At 45.8% G+C, this 18,484-nt stretch overlaps 1 protein-coding gene across 1 annotated transcript in view; it reads left to right on the top strand.

The window, feature by feature from the left end:
* Window positions 1–549: 549 nt before the first annotated feature.
* The window catches only part of RSPO1 (R-spondin 1), a 225,482-nt gene continuing 207,547 nt past the window's right edge, over window positions 550–18,484 (top strand). The window contains exon 1 of the mRNA XM_068265433.1: window positions 550–874. The gene's annotated coding sequence lies outside the window, so the exon portion shown is untranslated. The remainder of the gene's footprint in view (window positions 875–18,484) is intronic.

The raw sequence follows: 18,484 nt of genomic DNA, 5'->3' as shown, positions 1-18,484 counted from the left end.
CCATTTGCTATATCCATTATTGTTATTTTAGTGCTTTTTACGCTATTTGCCATAAATTATATGGAAATATTCATAAATAACTGCATCATTTATTGCCAAGGCAAGGCACAAAGGTGCCCTTTTAATATATTAGGGTCCTAAACATAATCTACATAAGCAGCAAGATGTGTAATTATCTTAAGAGTGAAAATAGCATCTAAATATGTTATTCTTTCATCAGAGTAAAACGTAAAAATTAAGGTAACCTTCAAACCACTTATTTAAAGTAATGCATACTGAACGAATATGACATAGGATTTACACCTGTTAGTAAATCTCCTCATTCCTTACATTTTCACCCTATTAAAATAAATAGAGAGGAGACACTAAAGAGTTAAATATGACTACCATCCTTAGAAGAGGTGGCACATGCATGCAAGAGATATCTGGCTTAACTTAGGAGAAAAAAAAACCTGGATGCTTTGGTCATTATAAAAAAAAAAAATGAGAGGGAAAGTGAGAGTCAGTCGACTGCATGAAAGTGGTTGGAGCCAGAGTAGCTAACACGCTGGGTTTTTTCACTGCTTGAACACTTGGTTTTGCTGATGGACTACAATGCAGACACAGCCAGACCTCTCTCTCTCTCTTTCTCTCTGAAAGCCAGTTGGAGTTATCATCATCACTAGCAGAGTTGTGAGAGCTGAAGTTTGACTTTTTCCTCTTTTAGTCACACTGTATAAATAAGAAGAAACAAACACACATTTCTGGAGCCTTTCATTTTTATTTTTTTTATATCATTTGGGTTCGCTGGTTGATTCTTTTGGGGTCATTCTTTGGAGAGGATTGCATCCATACAAACATATATTTACCCTGTTAAGAGGCATCTACGATAAAGGTAAGCTTTACATTTCTCTGTGTTATGTTTCTAGCCTTGTTATCTTTAATGCTTATTTTTTACTGATATCAAAGTTTCTTCCTATAGAAAAAAAAGTATCCACGTGAATGACAGTGAGATTCAGTTACAGCTCTAGATATAGGAGTTGCGAAAATCATTTGTATCCTCTAGTTTGTATATACATAATGTATATGTACAGTGATATATTATTTCCTGATGGCGAAAGGAAAACAGTTTAGCTAAGCAAAAGAAGCTGAAATGATTTCACGGCAGGAGACTCTGCTTCACTGACAAGCACATTTTGCACACTCTGTGCCTAATCTCCCATCATTTGCACAGTGCACAGGCAGATATTGGCATGTGATGGGTGCTAATAGCTAGTTCTCACTGGTCAGAGGGCATATACTTCATCCAACCAGGTTTCCTTTTTTCTTGTCCATCTTTGGTTTGTTTCAAGCATTTAGTGCTAGGAAGATCTTTCAGTTATCAGATTTGGAAACTAAAACCATGGGCGTGATTGGAACTAAAAAAAAAAAAAAAAATGTTATCTGGATCACAGAACAGAGAGTGTGCGCTCTGCTCTGCAGTATGCGTGTGCGTTTAGAAGAAGTAGCTTCTGCAAGGTCAAAATTACAATTCCTTTTAATTTAAAACAGACAAATTTAGGTCATGGTTAGAGAAAAGAACAGAGGAGCGCAGAGGGTTTTTTCTCTCTGCTGAAGTTGTGTTTCTCTGTTACAGTCAAGAAAGACACATTTCTCTGTGAGTTTGAAGTAATCTCTGATGAAGCCTAATTTCTTGACATGCAGAACCGTCTCTCTGGCACATCTGCTTTACTTCTGCACTTCAACACAATCTTATATCAAATTATGTAAAGAGGACCTTTGCCCATTTTTTTTCATATTGGGTTGAGTGGTGTACAAATCATACTTACTTTTATAACTCTGATGACAAGACCCAGCATAGCAAGGTTGGGTTGGCTCCTCCCCTTATTGCTCCCTTTCAGCCGCCTGTCACTGTGTGTCACATCTACTGAGTACTAGGCACAATGATGACACTAAGACAGGCAGCTGCACACAGAGGATGTGATTGCCAAGAGGGTTTCGTTACATTGAATCTTCACATCAGTGTGAAGAAACGTCTCATGTCAGAAAAATTAAAGTCACGACTGCCTATTCTTTCAAAAGGCACAATAGCTTACATTTTATTTTTAAAGCTGATGCTTTCTCAGCAGTCATTCTCATCCTAAAGCTTTGCTTCACAGTAAACCAGCAAGGCACTGCAAGTATACATTGTGGAATCCTCACTTTTCACCCAACACCACATCAACAGTCTGATCTTTGAATAGTATATACAGACAATCTGTAGATAGATATACCAGTTCAGGAGAATGTGGTCTAAGCTCCCAATAGTCCATTTTTTGGAATAACCTTTCTAGTTTTGTACTGAAATTCGCCATTCTCAGTTGACCCTCTTTTAGGTACTGTACTATCTACAGATCTTTATAACATATCAAACCAGTTTTTATGTTGTGCTATTATCTCATGGCATGTTTTCACAAATCCAAGTATGAAGGCAAAGTAGTGATGAATGTAAGGACCATTTTGATTTTAAAAAAATGAAATTTCTATGGTAATTAATTCTTAGCAGTCTTTAGGGGGCTGGATGTGTGGTGGGAGGTGTGTCTTTTTCACACTGAAACTATTATAATAATAACTATTATTATTATTATTGATTTATAAAGCGCCAACATATTCCGTGGCGCTGTATCTGTAATTTCAGAAAGTTCAGAGGTATGTGTGTACCATGTTCAGATCTCTTATGCCAAGAGCTTATACATTAGGAGAAATCGCCTAAGGCTAAATTTATATGGGTGACTTTTAATCTCCTAGGAGGCCATAGGTTTAACTTCCTGTGAATAGATGCTTAATTTGATTTTTTTTTTAGATTCCACATGCAGCAGTTGTACTCAATGAATGATTTCCCTTTTGGCCTGGGAAAACATTTGGTTTATGTATAACATTACTTTTAAATACTTTTTGCCTCAGAGTTGACCCTGAGCAGCTTTCAATAGGCGTGGTGCTAATGTAGGCTAGAGCCTGAAGAATGGTGATGGAAACCACAGGTTAGGCAGAAAAATCATCCATCTCACCTGTTAGGTTTGAGAGCTCGTTTGAGTATTACTTTTATAACAGCTGCTGCGCATAGGTTCTGAGGAGGAAACGGAGGCCCTTCAAATGTCCAATTATACATACAAGAGATTTAACAAGTTGAAAAAAGATTCATGTTTTACTAACTAGTGACATGTTTGCTTTAAGAATGACTGTGTAGCCACAACAGAAAAGCTGGGGAACAAGATAAATTACTCTGGGATTTTTTTCCCACAAAAAGATGGACAAAATGCTCACTACTGAAAGCTGGGGAATAATCAGTGTGAAGTTAGAGACCACAATGAATGATCTGCTGTGCTGTGTTAGTATAAGTGATTACATGTAGTACGAATTTCATGCATGAAGCCAAAATGTTCACTGGGTCAGTGTAGCGGGTTAATGCGCAACTATGAGACACAAGGTTCCTTTTGATGCTAAGACAGTGTTTAGAATACAGTGCCAGCAACACGTGCTTTCCATCCATGACACACCCACTAATTAAAGGGTTTTAATTTATTAGCTAACACCTGATACCACTGCAGCCCCTGCTGTGAGGCTGCCGAAAGGGAGGGCCTGACATAATGTAACAGTTAAAAGTATCATATTCCGTTCTTTAGAATATCTGCGACACAGTTTCACAGCCAGTGATGCATTTATCCCCAGGTGTGCCTCTCAGAGGCTCAAGCGGTACTTCACCTCTGAATTTAAAAGCACAATAAAAGCTTAAAGTGGGAGATACATGATAAGGATCTTGTGGGAGGAAACACAATGAAATAAATGAGACATCGCTCCACAGAGAAGTGATGACTAAACTGATTATTACTCTTCACTAACCATTTCTATTGAGTTAAGGCTTAACTAACCACAAACTATGTGAAATAAGTATTTGTCTTTTAGTTATACTAGACTGCTTTTGTCTGTAATTAATCTCCAGGTTTTTTCAGTCAGCAGGTTTTGGAGTGCTGCTCCCCCTCACATGGGAGCCGATTCACAAAATTCTTCTCATCATGAATTATCTTACACTATCTGTCTATCGTTTTATCTACTGTATTTACTCGCATATAAGCCACATTTTTCAGCACAAAAAATATGCTGAAAAGTTACCCCCTTGGCTCATACTGAGTCAGTGTAGTGGAGTGTATGGATCATGCCGCAGTGAATCCTATACTTGCTAGCGGTCTCCACACCAGCGGTCTCCATGCCCCTCAGACTCCGGCAACAGGTTGAGCTTTGTTCAAAAGTGCCTGTATGCCTGCCGGCTTGTGAAACAAGCAGCGTGTCAGCAGCACTGATGCAGTGTTTCCTGTCTCATTTGCTGTGTCTCTGTGCCCCTCAGACACCCACAACATGGTGAAGGTGTGCCTACCGGCTTGTTGAGCAGAGCGGTGTGTCAGCACTGGTGCAATGTTGTGGGATTCTTCCTATGTAGCAATTGCTGTCTCATATCTATGACACCATCTAGTGTTGTCTTGAGACATCGATGACATCGATTGCTACACAGGCAGAATCCCGGAACACTACACCAACGCTTACACTCTGAACTTGAAATGCCAGGCAATTGGCCCATTTTCACTTACCAAATTTTTTTTGCGGTACTGACGTTATTTCTGGTTAAAATTTTCCGTTCACCGGCAAATTTTGGGGCAAAACTGCACTTTAGCAGTTAATAGGAAAACCTCCATCTATGCTACAATTACCAAATTTGCTTAGTAGTAAATGTATTTAAGATAACGCACGCGGTGTGCAGAGATGTGCTGCACCGCCATTACCTGTTAACAAGCACATTGGTTTTTTTTGTTTTTTTTAAACTGATCAAGGTGCGTGCTTCTCACACAGCACTGTGGAAGATGTCAGTGCTATATAAATACTAAATAATAATAATAATGTAAATACACAGTGTAAACAATAAATTATCACAGTTGCAACAGAAAAGGTCAATAAAAATGTGAAAAAGAAAATTAAATCAAAAGTGTGCAAGAGAAAATGTAGGATTTTACAATATGGGGTGATGGGGGGGGGTGATGGGGGGGGGGGGCATAATGTTGAAGTAAGATGATCTGGGTTTTTTGACCTATCGTGGGAGGGGTGTTCTTATGAATGCAACATGGAGGGTGTGGACACGTCTATGATTTAATTTTAATTGCAGGAGAAGAGTAGATTAGTATAATGACCGAAAGGCTGGGCAAATGTTAATGAATATGGGGTAGTTTGGCCAATGGAAGGTGGTGGGTGGGACCTTGTTGTAGCATAAAAGATGCCAACTGGCAGTATATCTCCAGCCTCTGATGACGAGTATGCTCGTATGAAATGCATTTGTCGGCTCCTCAGGCCGGAAGCTTTCGGCATACTGGAATCCTGCTTATTCTTTAATGCTTGTACTTGGCAATTTTAATTTTGATAGGAAACCCTCAGATCAATTGGAGGAGGATTGAAAAGCTGTGTATGGATTGGAGAGGTGGATGTAAACAGTGGAGACATTAGGCGCTGTTAGCTGTCTTATAATCTGGACAGCAGAGCAGAGGGTGAGAGGCCATTGTTACATGTGGAGGAGTGTCGTTTGTATGTGGTGGTGATCATAGCTTTTAATACGCCTGTGGGCTGTGTGTGATTCGGGCAGCAAAATCAAAGGGTGAGATGCTGTGATACTTGGGTGCCTGCTGGTGACAGTGTTTTGTCAATGGACTCCATTAGTTAATTTTCTTGGGACGCACTGGTGCAAGGTGGTGTGATATAAACTGTGAAATGGTGTTACGCTATGTTTATTTTGTTTTTGACTCTTTTGAGGTACACATTGAAGGATGGATTGGATTGAATCCAAAGTAAGCACATTGGTGGTTTACATGAGATATCAGTTCTAATGCGAATTTGCAAGCGGGGAAATATGCAAAGTGCTCAGGTGTGAACCCCACCTTACAGATATATCTAAATACAGCATGCACTGCGAGTTTGCAGTGGTAGGGATTTTCAAATGGCATATTTGTCAAGTTATTAGACGTGCTTAGACATGGTCCTGTTAGCAGTAAAGATGTAACAGTCTTCCAGGACAGAATGAATGTCTGCCACAGCTGTGATAAAAGTATTGACCTTTATTAATGGTCAAATACATTTTCAGTGTTGCAGTGGGTTGGTGCTGGTTTCAGGATGGCCTAGCAGGTGGCTTTGCATGAAAACACTTCTTATTAAAATATAATGAACTGTATACAGTAGCACATATATCAGTGTTTCCTTAAACCAGTTGCCACAAGTTGTTATGAAATATATTAGTGATTGTAATGAGGAAAAATTGCTCTAAAAATGGTACAAGCAGCCAGAGTTGGCACTATGGGTGGTGTCACCCGGTGCGTAACCTCATTGTGTCACCCCTCTCTTACCCCATGAACCATGAACCTAAACAAAACCAAAAATACTTTTGTTGTAGTAAGTAACGTTACTTGCTACATTTATTGAGAATGAGGTTCGGAAGGGGTAAAACTGCACCTATTTGCTAAAGGGCAGGGATGTCAAACCAGTCCTTCGAGGGCCGAAGTCCTCACACATTCTTGACAGAGCTCAAATTAATTGATCGGTTTGAATCAGGAAAGGTGTGGTCCATCAGGTAGAACACATTCCTCCCTTTCTCAGTCTATCTTAAACACTAGCATGGATCTGGCCTGCAGTTCGACACCTGTGCTATAAGGGGAGAGAGGCGTTAGGGTTAGGAATTGTCATACTGGCCACACTTTGCTATTGTATGTTTGTGTGTGTGTGTGTGGGGGGGGGTCTGGCCATGCTTGGGGGGCTGAGGAAGCAGTACCACGCTAGATAGCATTGCTATGGGGGAGATCAAGAATTTATATACTAGTCATACTTTCATACTTAGCTATGGGAGGGGGGCTTTTGGCCATGTTTGCTGTGGAAGAAGAGGGCAGGGTACCGCACTGGACACACTTGTTGTTGGTAGGAAGGGTTTATATGAAATACACTTGCTTTTGATGGGTGGGAGGTGGTGAGACTCAACTATCAGCTCAGTATGGGGCAGCCAGAGGGGAGAAGTACTTTAGGCGCTAGCCTGGTTTATATTTACATAGCCTTACTCTACTCTCCTTTAGCCTGGAGCATGGGTCATTCCCTCTGCTGGTGACACATGGTGTGGTCCGCACCTACCATACCCCCAAGTGACGCCACTGAAAGCAGCACATTAAAATGCTGCAGTGAGAACATCCTCATAGTGCTGCCGATTGGCAAACTGAGCGCAATTGCTCACAGGGTGAACCAGCCCTTAGGGGTTGCAATGTGCAAATGCATGAGGTGTGCATATGACAAAGTCTGGGCCTTTCAGTTGGTTAAAGTGCTGAATGCCTTGAGGTCAGGAGGTGTTCCTAAGCTCCTACAGGTTAAGGTTTCTAAGGTAATAACTGCAGTTTGAAAGAAAAATGTTTACTGCCTACAAGTTTGCTTTAATTAAAGCCACCTACAAAGATCAGATAATTGTCTTCTGATCCTTTAGATAAAGAATACCAAAACTGTCTCTTCAATATTCATGCAATTTAAAGAGACTCTGAAGCGAGAATAAATCTCGCTTCAGAGCTCATAGTTAGCAGGGGCATGTGTGCCCCTGCTAAAATGCCGCTATCCCGCGGCTAAACGGGGGTCCCTTCACCCCCAAACCCACCCCCGCAAAACTTGGTCGTAGACTTAGTCGTGAATTTTTTTCTTCCTGGAGGCAGGGCTAACGGCTGCAGCCCTGCTTCTAGTCGCGTCTATCAGACGCGCATCGCCGCCTCTCCCCCGCCCCTCTCAGTGAAGGAAGACTGAGAGGGGCGGGGGAGAGGCGGAGATACGCGTCTGATAGACGCGCATGAGGCAGGGCTGCGGCGGTTAGCCCTGCCCCAATGCGGAAGCGCTCCCCGGCTGCACGGAGAGGATTTGGGGGTGAAAGGACCCCCGTTAAGCCGCGGGATAGCAGCGTTTTAGCAGGGGCACACATGCCCCTGCTATCTATGAGGTCTGAAGCGAGATTTATTCTCGCTTCAGACTCTCTTTAAATCTTACTCCAAAGTTCTGACATTTTATTTCAATAGAGCTTACCATACTGCAGACATATAATGATAAAAATCACACTGTGAACAAGAAGGGCTTTCATCATTAAGCCAGAATCTGGACCCTACCCCACCCATTCACACATGGCACAACTCTGCGTACATACAAAAAAAAACGGCCCACAAAAACAGTAATATCGATAATTTTACCGATATGCTACTAATCCCAGTAGTAGAATAACTGTAATTATACCAATAGTCTACTAACCCTCAGCACTCAAGTTCAGCTAGAGTATAGCCAAACTCCAGTGCACTACTGTTTCTGACGCTGCTGTTTTTTCAGCCATCTGAAAGTACCTTTCAACCAGTGCTGGGACAAGGTTCTTCAGTACCAGAGGCAGAGATGTCAAAATGTGCCCACAACCCAGGTAATCTTATATTCCCCCAGTATTGTAAGGCTGGTTATCGCCCTCCCGCCAGTGGCGTACCTAGGGCATTTGACACCCGGTGCTAGGTATTGAAAGACACGCCCCCACCCACGGTCCGCCACCTGCGGCGCGCGAAGCGCGCCGCGGCGAAAAAATGGGCGTGGCTATGACCGGATGGGGCGGAGCTAATTTAAAAGTGCACCCAAGTTTTAGTCAACCTTTCTCCAGAAAATTCACATCATTGCACAGCTTTTCTCCAGAAAATACACAAAATGTCAGAAGCTTTCAACATAAAATACACGTAATGCGAGAACATTTCACCAGACATTACAAGCTATGTGAGCAGATTTCACAAGAAAATACATTCAATCATGTCGGCAGATTTGACCAGAAAAAAATCATTCAATCTTGCGGTAGATTTGACCAGAACATACACAATGTCAGCACCAGATTTCACCACAAAATACACAATATCGGTAGTTAAACTGACCACAAAATACACAATGACGGTAGTTAAACTGACCACAAAATACACGACGGTAGTTAAACTGACCACAAAATACACAATGACGGTAGTTAAACTGACCACAAAATACACAATGACGGTAGTTAAACTGACCACAAAATACACAATGTCGGCAGTTAATCTGACCACAAAATACACAATGTCGGTAGCAGATCTGACCACAAAATACACAATATCGGTAGCAGATTTGAGTGTTGGCAAGCTGATAGCCTGGTGGGTAGGTGGTTAAGGGTGAGCAGCCTGATTGCCTAGTGGGTAGGTGGGCAGCCTGCTGGGTAGCAGTGGTGGGTAGGGGGGCAGCAGTGGTGGGTAGGTGGGCAGCCTGCTGAGTAGCCTGGTGGGTAGGTGGGCAGCAGTGGTGGGTAGGTGGGTAGCATGGTGGGTAGCCTGGTGGGTAGGGGGGCAGCAGTGGTGGGTAGGTGGGCAGCCTGCTGGGTAGCAGTGGTGGGTAGGTGGGCAGCCTGCTGGGTAGCAGTGGTGGGTAGGTGGGCAGCAGTGGTGGGTAGGTGGGCAGCCTGCTGGGTAGCCTGGTGGGTAGGTGGGCAGCCTGCTGGGTAGCAGTGGTGGGTAGGTGGGCAGCAGTGGTGGGTAGGTGGGCAGCCTGCTGGGTAGCCTGGTGGGTAGGTGGGCAGCCTGCTGGGCAGCAGTGGTGGGTAGGTGGGCAGCAGTGGTGGGTAGGTGGGCAGCAGTGGTGCGTAGGTGGGTAGCAGTGGTGGGTAGGTGGGCAGCAGTGGTGGGTAGCCTGGTGGGTAGATGGGCAGCCTGCTGGGTAGCCTGGTGGGTAGGAGGGCAGCAGTGGTGGGTAGGTGGGCTGCAGCGGTGGGTAGGTGGGCAGCAGCGGTGGGTAGGTGGGCAGCAGTGGTGGGTAGCCTGGTGGGTAGGTGGGCAGCCTGCTGGGTAGCCTGGTGGGTAGGTGGGCAGCAGTGGTGGGTAGGTGGGCAGCAGTGGTGGGTAGCCTGGTGGGTAGGTGGGCAGCAGTGGTGGGTAGGTGGGCAGCAGTGGTGGATAGGTGGGCAGCAGTGGTGGGTAGGTGGGCAGCAGTGGTGGGTAGGTGGGCAGCAGTGGTGGTTAGCCTGCTGGGTAGCCTGGTGGGTAGGTAGGCAGCAGTGGTGGGTAGATGGGCAGCCTGCTGGGTAGCCTGGTGGGTAGGTGGGCAGCAGTGGTGGGTAGGTGGGCAGCAGTGGTGGGTAGCCTGGTGGGTAGGTGGGCAGCAGTGGTGGGTAGGTGGGCAGCAGTGGTGGATAGGTGGGCAGCAGTGGTGGGTAGGTGGGCAGCAGTGGTGGGTAGGTGGGCAGCAGTGGTGGGTAGCCTGCTGGGTAGCCTGGTGGGTAGGTAGGCAGCAGTGGTGGGTAGATGGGCAGCCTGCTGGGTAGCCTGGTGGGTAGGTGGGCAGCAGTGGTGGGTAGGTGGGCAGCAGTGGTGGGTAGGTGGGCAGCAGTGGTGGGTAGCCTGCTGGGTAGCCTGGTGGGTAGGTGGGCAGCAGTGGTGGGTAGGTGGGCAGCAGCGGTGGGTAGCCTGCTGGGTAGCCTGGTGGGTAGGTGGGCAGCAGCGGTGGGTAGCCTGGTGGGTAGGTGGGCAGCAGTGGTGGGTAGGTGGGCAGCAGCGGTGGGTAGGTGGGCAGCAGCGGTGGGTAGTCTGGTGGGTAGGTGGGCAGCAGTGGTGGGTAGGTGGTGGGCAGCAGCGGTGGGTAGGTGGGCAGCAGCGGTGGGTGGCCGGGCCGGTGCACCTGTAAAAGAAAAAAAAACCATTCACTTACCTGCAGATGAAACCTCTCTTCCGAATCCCAGGCAGCCTCCGCAGCTCCTCTTGAATGTCCCGCGCCGTCTCCTGCTGCGTCATCAGTGCAGGGCTACGGGAAGATGGCCACCGAAGCCCGCACTGGAGACAAAAATAGACGGCAAGATGGCGTCGGCGGCCATCTTGCCGTCTATTTTTGTCTCCAGTGCGGGCTTCGGCGGCCATCTTCCCGTAGCCCTGCTCGGGTAAACTGAGGGCGGCTATCAGCCACCCTGTCAGTGCCCGTTCTGCCCTTGGAGGGGAAGCGCCGAAGGAGGGAACCCAGGTGAGGGAGATGTGGGGGGGTATTTCCCCCCTCCCCGCCGACGCTGCCACCCCTCCTTCAGCGCTGCTTCCCCTCCTGTGTCATCAAGGCTTCTGGGGAGGCCTTGATGACACCCCCCCTGGAGCTGACACCCGGAGCGGAGCGCTCCTTGCCGCCCCATGGTAGGGACGCCACTGCCTCCCGCTCCAGTATAAGTAACCAGAATGCCTCCCCCAGTATAGGTAGCCTTATCCACCCCTGACCCCAGTATAGGTAACCAGTCCTCTTCATCCCTCAGGGCTCCTGGCATGTTCTTCTCCTCAGCTTCACCTAGCACCTGGAGTTTATGGCTGCAGTGTCTCTAATCATGTAATTTGTCGACATGGGATGACATAATGTGAGACACTGGCTGCAGCCATGGAGACACCGTTACCACAGGCACGGCCAAGGGAGAGGTGACACCTGGGGGGGGGGCACTTCTGGGTGCCCTCATGGATGTGCACCTAGTGGCTGTTGCCACTTGAGTCTCTCCCTCGGCCCGGCACTGCTCTCAGCAGAATATGTGTTTAGTTTCTCCTTAGAGTTACCTAACAGGTCTCCTGGAGCTGTCATGGCGTGGAGGTTCTTAAAGTTCTTAAAGCAGGAGGGACAGCCATACTATTCCCAGGGAAAAAAACGCATATATAAGTAGATAAATACTTATTCTCCTTACATAACAGATGTATTGTACTGTCTGCGTTTTGAATCCAATTAATTTTATATAAGATACAGGGAAAACTGTTTATGGCATTTTTCATTTTCCCCTTTGACTGAAGCCAATCCTGATGTAATTTCCTCCCTTACTCTTTTTTTTCCTCCTAGAAACTGCACTGTCATATCTAGCTTGCTTTGTAAACACATGTAAGCACAGCATAGATTGTATTTTAGCAGCTCACGGAACTGCCTTCAGCCAATCAGTGAGGAGCAGGAATGTGGGAGGGATGATGATAAGCTTCTTTCTTGTGAGCAATGTACCAAGTAGAGCCAGGCTGACTGAGATAACATTTATTACAGCAGAAAGATTTCTGATTAGATTGGAGTGCTTGCAATGCAGGGTAGGGTTGCAGGCTGTATAATAAACACAGAGCGATGGGTAAATGGATTAAATTATGGTAACTGATGGCTGCTGTAGGTTTTTGTTTTATGTGTTCATACTTTGTTTACTGTATATACCATCTTACGCATAATCCACCAAGCACATTTGCTTGTCAATGCTGTCCTAACATCAGACCTCAAATCCTCCAGAAGGATATACAATTTTCTATTTTAAACTAAGCATCAGTAACATTTGATTGGTATGTGTTTTGTGGATGCTGTCCACCAGATGGCTGTTTTTTTTACATGTACAAAGACATCAGATTCACAAAGATTCCACATGTGATAAATTGTAGTCCAAACAAACCATGACAGAAATGTGTGTAGCTGTACCACAACCAATGTATAAATGAATCCCACAAGCATTAATACAGTATATGTGGTGCTATGCAGATAAAGCTGTGTACCTTTAACTGCTCGTCTTTTGACTGTACTTAACCAAACTAGTCATTTTATACATTAACCCCCTAGCCGTTCCAATTATGTCGGCAAGGGGGCGGCGCAGCACTTTTAAATTTTTTTTTTTAAAATTAATGTAGCTAGCCTAGCGCTAGCTACATGATAGCCGCTGACAAGCGGCATCCCCCTACCGGCTCCGATCGCCTCCGGCGCTCTTTGCAACCAGGAAATCCCGTTCAGAACCCTCCCCTTCCCTCGTCACCATGGGATGACGTCACCGACGTCATGGACGTCAGGACATCAGAGGGAATCCCAATCCACCCCTCCGCGCTGCCTGGCACTGATTGGCCAGGCTGCGCAAGGGGTCTGGAAGGGGGGGTGGGGGCGCGGGGCGGGTAGCGGCGAATCAGCGTCGATTGAGATATGCACGCAGCTAGCAAAGTGCTAGCTGCGTGCAATAAAAAAAAATTGTGAAAATCGGCCCAGCGAGGCCTGAGAAATGCTCCTGCGCGGGTTACCCCGAGCTGAGCTCGGGATAACCAGCAAGGAGGTTAAATACTACTTTCTGCTGCAGATCTCACAAACATTTATTAAACATTTAGAGTATTTATTATTCAAGCTATGTATGTATGCTAGATTGAACTCTAAGACAGCTGCTTCCCACAGGGTTGAACTCAGTCCTGACGGACACTAATAGTGCTTGTATACACACCTTTGAAGAGGCTGATTTACTAAGCCAAACAATTGTGATCCTTCAGGACAGCATGCTGCTGCAGTAGCAAATGTTGTACAACAATGCAGCCACAAATCGAAGAGAATTGTGGACTCCTGTATGAAGCAAGTAAAATGGGCAGGAAGCATGCCTTTTAATTGGGTGCCACCATAGGCCAAAATTATAGTGGCAGGGTTTGTACGTCCAAAGTTCGGCTATTGTGTAGCCGAACTCAGACCAGTGTGTCATGGCGGTTTCACACTATACTCATGCCAAGCGCTGTTTAGCTATAGTGGTTGGTTCTCACAATGGGCATTCGGCTACAGGATAGCCTTAATACCTTGGGATCAGGGGTGTAGCAATAGGGGGTGCAGAGGTAGCGACCGCATCGGGGCCCTTGGGCAAGAGGGGCCCCAAAGGGTCCTCCCTCAACTACAGTATTAGCTCTCTATTGGTCCTGTGCTCATAATAATCACTTCTATAGATGCTTTGAATACTGGTAATCATTAACAAACTGTTCCTCTTCTTGCACCTCTGACACTGTAGTTGCCATTGGCAGGTTTGGTGCACCGTATCAATTATTATGTATATAGTGTTCGAAGGGCCCCATTGTAAAACTTGCATCGGGCCCACAGCTCCTTAGCTACGCCACTGCTTGGGATCATTTATGCCACTGAGGGTTCAACTACAGACGGCAGCAGTTTGGGCAGTGGTGTTCTGAGCTATAGTATAGCCAAGCACCAGGGGTTACTTATGGTGCCGGAAGTTCGGCTACAGTGGGTACCGATCGGCATGGCTATAGTGTAGATGAGGTTAGTGTTAGCTGTAGGTGGGGGGTTAGTGTTAATCATGGGAAGCAGAGGGGAAATGTGAGAGGTAGGTTAGTGAAGTCAATAGTAGAATATCAGCAACAATTATTTTACTATCGGCTTATGACACCCAAATTACCAGATGCCTTTTTCCCATGTATGCCTCCTGTAACTCTTTACACATCAGGAGCTGTGATCAGCACCACTGAAATGAAAAGGGAATAGTACCCATGTGCAGGGCCGGATTTGGGGAAAGGCACCCAAGGCACAGGACTAGGGCGAAATATATGTACTACCTTCCATGGGGCGGCCGCTGGTGACAGGTTAACTAATTGACTGCACCTGTGACCTGTCACTGTCAGCTGGCCGCCCGCTAGTGTCCGCAGCCGCCCGCCCCGCGCTTGCCGCTCTGCTCTGTGTGCAGTGTGAGCAGGGTAGGAGCGGCTACGGTTGCCTGGCTACACAGGGGGAGGGATCCCAGAGGAGGAGGACTAAGGAGGAGATCGGACTCCGAACAGACTCCGAGTGACTCAGGCGGAGCCATGCGAACGATGCGATGCTGGCAGCCAGGCCTGGCTACTCCGTCGTCGTAGCATTACATACAGCAGAGCTGGAGGCAAAGCTTGATTGTGTGCGCCCTCTGCACACACTGTCAGCAGCCAATTGCAGCCCTTACATCCTCCAGGAGTCCAATAGCATGGCTTGGGGGGAGTGGCTTGGCCTGCACTCCTATTTACACTGGCTGGTAGTAGGTGGGCATCACGTGACTTGGCCGCTGGGGCACCTTTCAGAGACATGGTGGCCAGGTGTTGATTACGTAGAGGCCGTGAGAAGCAGCAATGGACACAACCAGCCAGGCAACTCGCATCATGTTGCCTGGCTGCAGCTCCCAGTCCCCGGAAGGGGGGGGAGGGGGAAGGGGGCCATAGATCAATAATGGTTCTGTGCCAAAGAGTCAGGCAGCACCAGCAGTACAAGATCAAAAGCTCCACAGGGGTAATTATACAATAGATAAGATCTTTCACACTGACCTGTACCGCGATCAGATTAAGTCGCTTCAGTATACCGAAGATAAGATGATTGCCAGCGGCTGCTGAATGTTTTATTGTCCATTCTGTCACTCCACATGTGTAACAGCTCCTTCCCTTCTCCACACTTTTCTTCCCACACACTCTCTTGTTCTCTATTTCTGTCATTTTTAGTTAACCTCTTCCCTATTTTGTTCACACTCTCTCTCCCTATTTTACTCTCCCATCTTGTGCTCTCTCTCTCTCTTCCTCTTCTCCTTCCTTCCCCCTCTTTTTCCTCTCTCTCTCTTTCTTTCTCTCTCTTCCATTTGACTGTCAGCTCACAATCTAATCCCTACCCCATACTCTAATGTCCTACCATATTATTATTATTATATATTTATATAGCACTGACATCTTCTGCAGCACATTACAGAGTACATAGTCATGTCACTGACTGTCCTCAGAGGAGCTCACACTCTAATCCTACCATAGTCATAGTGTAATGTCCTACCATATTATTATTATGTAGTTATATAGCACTGACATGTCCTGCAGCACATTACAGAGTACATAGTCATGTCACTGACTGTCCTCAGAGGAGCTCACACTCTAATCCTACCATAGTCATAGTGTAATGTCCTACCATATTATTATTATGTAGTTATATAGCACTGACATGTCCTGCAGCACATTACAGAGTACATAGTCATGTCACTGACTGTCCTCAGAGGAGCTCACACTCTAATCCTACCATAGTCATAGTGTAATGTCCTACCATATTATTATTATGTATTTATAGAGCACTGACATCCCCTGCAGCACATTACAGAGTACATAGTCATGTCACTGACTGTCCTCAGAGGAGCTCACAATCTAATCCTACCATAGTCATAGTCTAATGTCCTACCATATTATTATTATGTATTTATATAGCACTGACATCTTCTGCAGCACATTACAGAGTACATAGTCATATCACTGACTGTCCTCAGAGGAGCTCACAAGCTAATCCCACCACCAGGGCCGGGCCGAGGCATAGGCTGGAGAGGCTCCAGCCTCAGGGCGCAGTGTAGGAGGGGGCGCACAATTCATTCAGTTGTCATTCCTAATTGTGTATAAGCAGAAAGAAAGAAGAAAAGGGGATACATGGCAGTGACTGCAAGCCAGATAACTGGACATTAAGGTGTTGGGGTTGTGGGCCCTTTGGCCCTCTTAGTCTAATAGCAATCAGTGTGTGACGGCTGGGGTGGGAGGGATGGAGGGGCGCACTTTGGTGTCTCAGCCTTGGGTGCTGGAGGACCTTGTCCCTGCTCTGCCCACCACAGTCATAGTCTAATGCCCTGCCATATTATTATTATGCATTTATATAGCCCTGATATCTCCTGCAGCATTTTACATAGTGCATAGTCATGTCACTGACTGTCCTCAGAGGAGCTCACACTCTAATCCTACCATAGTCTAATGCCCTACCATATTATTATTATGTATTTATATAGCCCTGACATCTTCTGCAGCACATTACAGAGTACATAGTCATGTCACTGACTGTCCTCAGAGGAGCTCACACTCTAATCCTACCATAGTCTAATGCCCTACCATATTATTATTATGTATTTATATAGCCCTGACATCTTCTGCAGCACATTACAGAGTACATAGTCATGTCACTGACTGTCCTCAGAGGAGCTCACAATCTAATCCTACAGTAGTCATAGTCTAATGTCCTACTATATTATTAAGTATTTATATAGAACTATTATCTTCTGCAGCACATAACAGACATGTCACTGACTGTTCTCAGTGGATCACACAGTCGGTGATATGATATTGTGTGTATGCTGGGGGGGGGGCGCTTTGTTGCTCGCTGGCCTAGGGCGGTAAAAAGTACAAATCCGGCCCTGCCCATGTGTGCAGGTTTCCCTGTCCATCACCAAGCACAACATTGCACAGTGCAGGCAGACTGCTCACATCATTCTAGCAATGTGCTGCAGCCATATACTTAGATTCCTGACAAACACATATTCTTTCAACCATGCGCACACATGAGCGTCCGATACGTGTAAAAAAATGGGGCGATGCCAATTGGATCTACTTCATTTTCTGCTGCGGAATCCTAAAGGACTAGTGGAAAGCTTTGGTGGGAAATTAAAATATGCTCATGCCAGGGCTCCCAGTCAGTTGGCAGTGGGGATGCAGCAAGAACAGATGGCGAGGCAGCAGTTCTTCAGCCAAATAGGAATATTACAGATGAAGAACAGAGGAACACCGGAGAACAAAAGAGTACTTTAAAAACAGATGGGATTATGACAATGGGTTGTAATAAACTACTTTAAAGAGTGTGTTTGTGTGTGCGTGCGTGCGTGCGTGCGAGCGTGCATGAGTTTGTGTGTGTGTATCTGTGTTGTATTTCAATAAACTTTTTTCACAGTGTCATAGTTTTTAACCTGTTATGGTAAATAGGTAAGTTGTCAGAAGTTGGAAGAAATTATTCCTTTTACCTATCTACCTGGGTGGTGGTTACCATTAGATTGTTCCCATCATGTTTATGTTATATTAAAGGGGTTCTTTCGCGAAAAAAGTAGGCAGTTAAAAAATGTGACAGATGACAGGTTTTGGGCCAGTCCATCTTTTTAAGGGGGATTCTCAGGGCTTTCTTTGTTTTCAACAGCATTTCCTGAACAACAGTTGCAAAATCTAACTGACATAATAGTGTGCAAGTGATTAGGGAGGCCGGCTGGTATCTTGCTATTTTGGCAGTTAAACTGCTGTTCAGGAAATGCTGTTGAAAACAAAGAAAGCCCTGAGAATCCCTCTTAAAAAGATGGACTGGCCCAAAACCTGTCATCTGTCACATTTTTTAACTGCCTACTTTTTTCGCGAAAGAACCCCTTTAACCACTTTTCCGCCTGGGCACCAAAACTAGGGATACATTTATTGTCCCTCAAGATTGGAATAATGGTCATTCACAAAAGAGAAGGGTTGACATTCCCATTATTCTCTTCCAAGGAATTATCCTCTCTGTCCACCTTTCTGACCACCTAGTCTGCATGGTTGGATAAGGGGTTAATAAGACTTGGTGGGAGTACAGCTTGCTAGGATGTGTTATGTAAGTTTTAAGAATCTGCAATACCAGCTGTTTGCTGGCAATCTCTGCCGTTACTGACTAGGGATCCACAGTGATAGCTAGGAATATCATAGTGAAAGTACCACTGCACAACACTTTTTGTTTGCAGGTCTACAATTGGAGGTTGTCTTGATTGTAGGACAATGGCTACCTAATATGGTAGTGTGGTAGTAGCAAATCATAACAATTGTGTATATCCAGTCAGGAATACAAAGTGTTTTTTTCTTTCTAGACTTTTTTTTTTGCTGTCCTCTCTTCT

This window comes from Hyperolius riggenbachi, chromosome 2 (assembly GCF_040937935.1).
Source record: "Hyperolius riggenbachi isolate aHypRig1 chromosome 2, aHypRig1.pri, whole genome shotgun sequence".
NCBI classification, from domain to species: Eukaryota; Metazoa; Chordata; class Amphibia; order Anura; family Hyperoliidae; genus Hyperolius; species Hyperolius riggenbachi.
Note: the sequence above shows the minus strand (reverse complement) of the source record. Positions and strands in the feature narration are given on the sequence as shown.